This window comes from Etheostoma spectabile, chromosome 8 (genome assembly GCF_008692095.1).
Source record: "Etheostoma spectabile isolate EspeVRDwgs_2016 chromosome 8, UIUC_Espe_1.0, whole genome shotgun sequence".
Classification (NCBI taxonomy): domain Eukaryota; kingdom Metazoa; phylum Chordata; class Actinopteri; order Perciformes; family Percidae; genus Etheostoma; species Etheostoma spectabile.
Window position 1 is genome coordinate 24,293,117 of NC_045740.1, and position 6,818 is coordinate 24,299,934.

At 43.9% G+C, this 6,818-nt stretch overlaps 1 protein-coding gene and 1 pseudogene across 1 annotated transcript in view; one reads left to right on the top strand and one right to left on the bottom strand.

Moving 5' to 3' along the window:
* The window catches only part of pskh1 (protein serine kinase H1), a 27,409-nt gene that overhangs the window by 1,838 nt on the left and 18,753 nt on the right, over nucleotides 1–6,818 (bottom strand). The window lies entirely within an intron of this gene.
* The window catches only part of LOC116694736 (serine/threonine-protein kinase H1 homolog), a 10,241-nt pseudogene that overhangs the window by 1,189 nt on the left and 2,234 nt on the right, over nucleotides 1–6,818 (top strand).

Genomic DNA, 6,818 nt, shown 5'->3' on the forward strand with positions numbered 1-6,818 from the left:
ACTGTTTACAAACAACATCCGACACACTTCTTCAAACAAGAAAGAACGAGAAAAACAAAAATTTTTCAAAAAAAAAAAAACAACAAACACAAAAAAAACAATATCATTTGCCTGAAGAAAATTGAGTAGGTATGTGCATACAATCAATTTAGATAACATAATAGAATATCCAGTATCCAACTATAAATATGATTCCATTGAAAGCGCATAAACTAAATATTTAATTATTGCCACAGCCCTAATATGTCTTTCCATATGACAGTGAATTTAATCTTTTCTTTCTTTCTCAGAAACCCTGTTAACTGTTGTTCTCCTGCTCTGGTTTGTACTTTGCGCCTGTGATGAAATGTGTTCCTGTATCTTTCAGGTTGAGCCTCCCCAACCTCCTCATACGATATCTATAAGCACTCATACGAGGGAATGGCACTCGGAGCAAGACGGATGGGGGCCGGTGGAGGGGGGTGACAAGCTTACTCCACCTCCCCGTGTCAGGCCCAGCTCAGGCGTCACTCCCACCGCCTCGGCCCAGCCCTCTAAGGACCCGTCCGGCTGTCGGACCCTCAGCGGAAAAAGGTGGCAAAATATCGAGCCAAGTTTGACCCCCGTGTCACGGCCAAGTATGACATCAAAGCGTCTGATAGCCGCGGGAGTTTTTAGTCGGTCGTTCTCGTGAGCACAAGAGCACCCGGCAGCCTTACGCCATCAGATGATCGAGACACCGTTACCGGAGGGGCGAGAGGTGTGCAAGTCTGAGTGTGTGTCCTGCGACGTGTCCGTCATCCCAATATAATCCAGCTGATGGAGGTCTTCGAGACGGCAGATCGCTCTACATGGTGATGGAGCTGGCCACCGGGAGACTCTTTGACCGGATCATTGCTCGCGGCTCCTTCACGGAGCGCGACGCCACGCGGGTGCTGCAGATGGTGCTGGCACGCGTCAAGTACCTCCACACTTTGGGTCACTCACCGAGACCTGAAGCCAGAAAACCTGCTCTACTACCACCCGGGTGCCGATTCCAAGATCATCATCACCGACTTTGGTTTGGCCAGTAGCCGAAGAAAGGAGATGAATGTCTGATGAAGACCACTTGCGGCACGCCAATTACATCGCCCCGAGATCCTGTGTCAGGAAGCCCTACACAAACCGGTAGACATGTGGGCACTGGGGTGATCTCGTACATCCTGCTGAGTGGAACCATGCCCTTCGAGGACGACAACCGCATGAGGCTCTACCGCAGATCCTCAAGGGGAAGTAACAGCTTCTCTGGAGAGGTGAGGAGTGATATTTGTTTCTCTCTCTCTCTCTCTCTCTCTCTCTCCATCTCCTCTCTCCTCTCTCTCCTCTCTCTCTCTCATCCTCTCCATCTCTATCTCTCCACTTGCTTTTATCTCTCGATCCCCCACACCCATCATCACAAGCAGACTTCACCATATTGGAAATGCATTCTAACATTGCTCAGGCTTGTCACGGTTCTGAGAAGTTCAGCTTTTCTCGTAAGGGACATTGTTCAGACCCCACACACATTTTCACAAGCTAACTTCTCTCCTACTACATCCACAGTTCACATCCAATCGATCTCATGACCTTACTTTTACCATGCTACGTTCACTCTTGCGTATGTGTCCTCTCTAGATCAATGTGTCCTCCTCTCTGTCTGTCTGTCTGTCTGTCTGTGTCTGTGTGTGTGTGTTGTGCGTGTGTGTGCGCAATTACTTTAAATTACTTTTGCTCAATCTGTGTATTTACTTGGAAGACTGCTAAGTAGTCCATTCCTTTGTTTCATGGCGTGGGATGTTTATGTTGCTGTGAGCTTTACAAATGGCCCCTGGTTAATGTTTGCCCCACATACACAAATAACAGCTGACTACTTTGTAATATTTAACTAGGAGCAGTTGATTATCTGTTTTCTTGGAATCCGTCCAGATTTGAATTTCCCAAGTGCATGACGGCTAAGATAAAGTCATGAGACCATTAATATTGAATTGATTTAAATCACTTACAGAGAGCCTATATTTGGGCTGATGTTTGCAGATAGTATAGTAGGGCTGCAGGATGAGTACTGGGTATGGGCGCAAGTCTTCCTTGAATTAGTGAGAGACCCTTTCAGTGGAATCAACCACTTTGCATTATTTGAGAGATACAGGGTATTGATTTGGTGTTGTGGTCGTAAGAAGATTCGTCTTGAACAATGACAGAACAATCTTTCTTCTCTAGCCCCTTTCACACAATGCACTGCAAACCAAATTATCTAACCTTACCCAGGGAGCTGTATGTGAAAAGGTAATTGTCCAAATCATGAAACGACTTTACCCTGCGAGTAGAGTTGGGTGATACCAAAAAATTGAATATTACAATATTTTTTACCAAATGCTTCAATATCCATATTGTTTGCGGCCATATTGGTGCTTTCACAAAATATTTACACAATGATCTTTGTAAATGATCATTGGTAAAGTGGTTAATGACTAAGTGTTTAAAGGCAATTATAAACAGCTAGAGCAATTACACCACTGTGTAGTATCCCATTGAATTTTTTTATTATAAAATATTTATTATAGCAGCTTTAAAGGTACCCTGTGGACTTTTTGTAAAGAAATTACCTTACTTCTCACCAACATGCATTGTGTGTAGCCTTGAGCCCTGACAAACGTGTGATGTATTTCCATTTCTTAAAAGTATTTCAGATCTGGCATAGTTTACGTGCTGTGTGCTAGCTTCCTCCTTTGTTGTGATACTTTTTGGGCACATTTACTTTCTGTCATTGGAATAGCTTGTGCGTCCTGGTGTGTGCATTATACAAACAAAACAGGGACCCACTCTAAAAACATTGCTCCATAGTGTTACTAGTGGTTAACTACTCACAGGATGCCTTCTAACTGCTCAAAAGGATCGTAAAACAGCAACGTCAAATGGCTAAATGCTTCAATCAAGCACAATATACACTCTAAACGTAAAGGGGACATTTTATGCTTTTCATACCTTTTTATTTTCCTTTCTACTAGAACAAATGTATATGCTTTAATGGTCGAAAAGCAAGTTATTATTCTCATACTGTCTGTCTGAACATACCTGTTTAATTTGTCTGAATTGCTCCATTTAGCGCGCTGTCTCTTTAATGTATGATATGTTACTTTTGGTTGGTTGGTGTTTATAAAACCAAAGTCTGCTCCTTCTCCCCGAGCCAGAGAGAGAGAAAAGGCAGAGTCATAGACAAGGGGTAAGCCTGCCTCCGCAAAGTGTACCTACTATGGAGCCATTTTGTTGCTAACAAGCATCACCACCGTTAGCATCCCATTGACTGCCATTCATTATGATGTCACTTTGACAGTGAATAACTTTACATCTGAAGCGTCTAAAGACTCTAGTTGTCAGTTGTTTATTTCTAAAGAAGCAGGAAAATGTATAAAAAGCTCCATTATCTTGTAGCTCATGTTATGGCTCCGTAGCAGACATTTTTGTGAAAATAGGCTAACGATTGTGTCAAAACCACCCAACTTTCTCGTCGCTAAGAGACAATCTCGTACCGTACAGGAGAAGTTTGCAGGCAGTTTTGACTTCCTTTGCTGTTTGCGTTTAATTACTAATGTTAACTAGCATTTTAGTTAGCAGTAATTAACCTGTGGTACCTACGCTGTCCGTCTCTGCTGACTGGGAATGATAGGGTTTCTCTTGGCACAGCTACCAGAAGACTTACAACTTTCAACAAGTAGCTCACGTCACATCCACATTGTCGAGCTCAGTTGGAGGCTGCACAGTAAGTTTAGCTTTTACACCAGAAAAGTGCTTCTAATAGACTTCACTGGTCTCTGTTGAAGTATAACCATTGCTTTGTCCGTTTCTTTAACTGTCTATGGTTGAGAGGAATGAAGAAGAGAGGAGCATTAGTGAGAACAAAGAAGGGAATCAGGGGAATTAATGTTTTTTTTTCTGACTTGTTTTTTCTGACTGACAGTTTTTTTCACTGAGGTTACATTCTAAAGCACAACTAAACAGACACACCACACCTCGTGTACAACCCTGCGGACGCGCCCCATTGCCGTATTTTGCCCAAAGGCTCTTTGTCATCTATAAAGTCCCGCACACAGCAAAATGAAGAGAAAATACAGGCAGAGGGCAGGGTCCGAGGCATCCAGTGGCATAGTGGTTAGAAGCTACTATAGAACTGCAACGTCGCCGTTCGGCGCGGAGCTTTCTTAGCATCGGTGCTTCTCATGTTCTTAAATTGCCTCCTTGACTCTCCACTTCCTCGCTCTTAGTGCTTCCCCCTGAAGGCACGGGAGAGATGCAAGAATCATTGGTGGAGAGAGGAAAATGTTTTTTAGAGGGATGAGACGTCCTTACTCTGACACGTCACATAATTTGTTTGCTAGCAACTCCTTCCGCTGCACGGCTTCCTGAACTGCTCTCGTGTATCCTTGCCTATAGCTCCTCGATGACCCCCCTCGGCCTCAGGCAGACATGGAGCTTTGCACACGCCTTCACCGTGGAGTGACAGAACAACTTCTGGTTCAGCAGAGGACCGAGGAGGCAAGAGCTATCAATAAGGGCCATGAGATGCAGCCCATGTTTTCTCTCTGTTGCGATCACATAACGCTGAAATATATATATGCTGTGTTCTGCTGTAAGCTGCTTTAATTTACAGTAGCTTTAAACGCAACTCACGTGACTAGAATTATTCATTTCATAAAGGGGTCATTTTTGTGTCCTTGCAAGGATGCAATACAACAACTTGTATTCATCACTATGCCTGGCAGTGAGGCCTGTGACCCGTAGTTGGGCCCGTTACATTAGAGATGGAACTATGGGGGGGGGAGACTTTAATGCACTTCATATAACATGTCTTTACAGCTGTGATAAATAATGTTCACATTCTCAGCTGAGGTCCAAGAGAGAGAGAATGCATGTCTGAGGGTTATATATTGCTCATGTGTCTTAGCCAACACTAGTGATTTACCTGTTGTGCGAAGTGGGGGGTTAGTTGTCTACCGGGAGACTGAAAGCACAGCTGGTTGCCAAGCAGGACACCCATGTACAAACTGTGTGTGGAAAGATGCAGCGTTGATATTCCCAATTCCTGTCTAAGTAGGGGTAGAGTTTGACTCACTACCAGTCACTCATACTAATAGTCTGTGTCTCACAAAGAGAACATTTGCTTTGTGTTACATTAATCTTTTGGAAACGAAACATATGCAAACAATCAAGAGTACACTACCCCACACCCATTATTGATCAGACCATATCAAGAGACCAAGGAGACTCCATTGAATATGGAATAAACCAACGCCTAACATGGTTACACTGACCAAGCTGTTTGTCAGGTCAGTGAGGACTGTCCTCATAGACCATATCACCTTTATGTCACTCTCTGCTGCCTCTAGTGTCTAGTGGAAAACTGTACTACACACATTATTTGAAGTCCCCCCATTAAAAGAAATTGGTTTATTCAGTGTGCCGTGGTGCTGCAATAGCAGCACTTGCACAATGACTATTATTGCCCATACTTATTATTATTATTCCGCCAGTTTTTTGACGCACTACTAGTCCCAAAGCGTTGCCAACACGCGAACCACATTACACCGACATGTGGGTATTGATCGGGAATGGTGTGCTATGTAGTTTCCAACCAATTTGCCGCGTGGCTTTACCGAATCGGCAAAATCGGCCAAAAATGTCCCATAGACATGAATGGGAAATGTTGGGGAAATCGCTCAACATCACTAAAACCCCCCCCTCTTTGGGACCGTGCTGCATCGCCATACTTTAACGTAGAAACCTGATTAAAAGTTTAAACCGAAGACAAGACTTTGGCGTTTATTGGGCTGAATGGGCGTTCAGATATCTAGCACGGTTTCTCCCAAATCCCAGTTTACGTATCGTCCCGTTTTCAGACTGTCTCAGATTTTCCAATGTGTGTTTTTGGGGCGGAATGTTCAGAGCTAGAGTGGGGGACAGAGTGGGGGGGCTGCGGTACGAATATCTGGAAGTTTCCCAAACAAATTGCTCTCTCTCCTCCAGTTTTAACTCTTCAGACTTTATTATTGGTCAAAATGTAGGGAATCTTGTTCCGGTCGCAGACATGTAACTATGGAGTCTGTCGGACTTAAATTGTTGGCTGTGATCTACCAACTGTCGACAGAAATCATGAGAAAACCATGCAGCTGGGGTACGATTCAGGTATTTATTTACCCAAACAAATTGCTCTCTCTCCTCCAGTTCTATCTCTTTAGACATCCTAGTTGGTGAGAATGTAGGGAATCGTGTGCCGCTCGCAGACATGTAACTATGGAGTCTATCAGACTAAAACTTTCCGCGCTAGGCTCACCAACTGCAGATATAGACATTGAAAGACAGAATATGGCCCGTACTCTGAGTAAATCACCATAGCAACAGGTTCTGTTACTGAGAGGGCAGAGGGGGGGCTGCAGCACAATGCTCTAAAACAAACAAATGTCTCTCTCTCCTCCAGTTTTAATTCTTCAGGCATCATAGTTGGTAAAAATGTAGGAAATCTTGTTCTGGTCGCAGACATGTAACTATGGAGTCAATCAGACTTAAAGTTTTCAAGCTAGGGAACCAACTGCCAATACAACACATTGAAAACGGCTCAGACACACACGCCCCTATCTGATCCTGTTCCCTGGCGGCCATGTTGACCAACTGACTCCTAACTGATGTTTCCAATGTGTGTGTGTGTATTCCCTACATTCTCACCAACTAGGATGTCTAAAGAGATAGAACTGGAGGAGAGAGAGCAATTTGTTTGGGTAAATAAATACCTGAATCGTACCCCAGCTGCATGGTTTTCTCATGATTTCTGT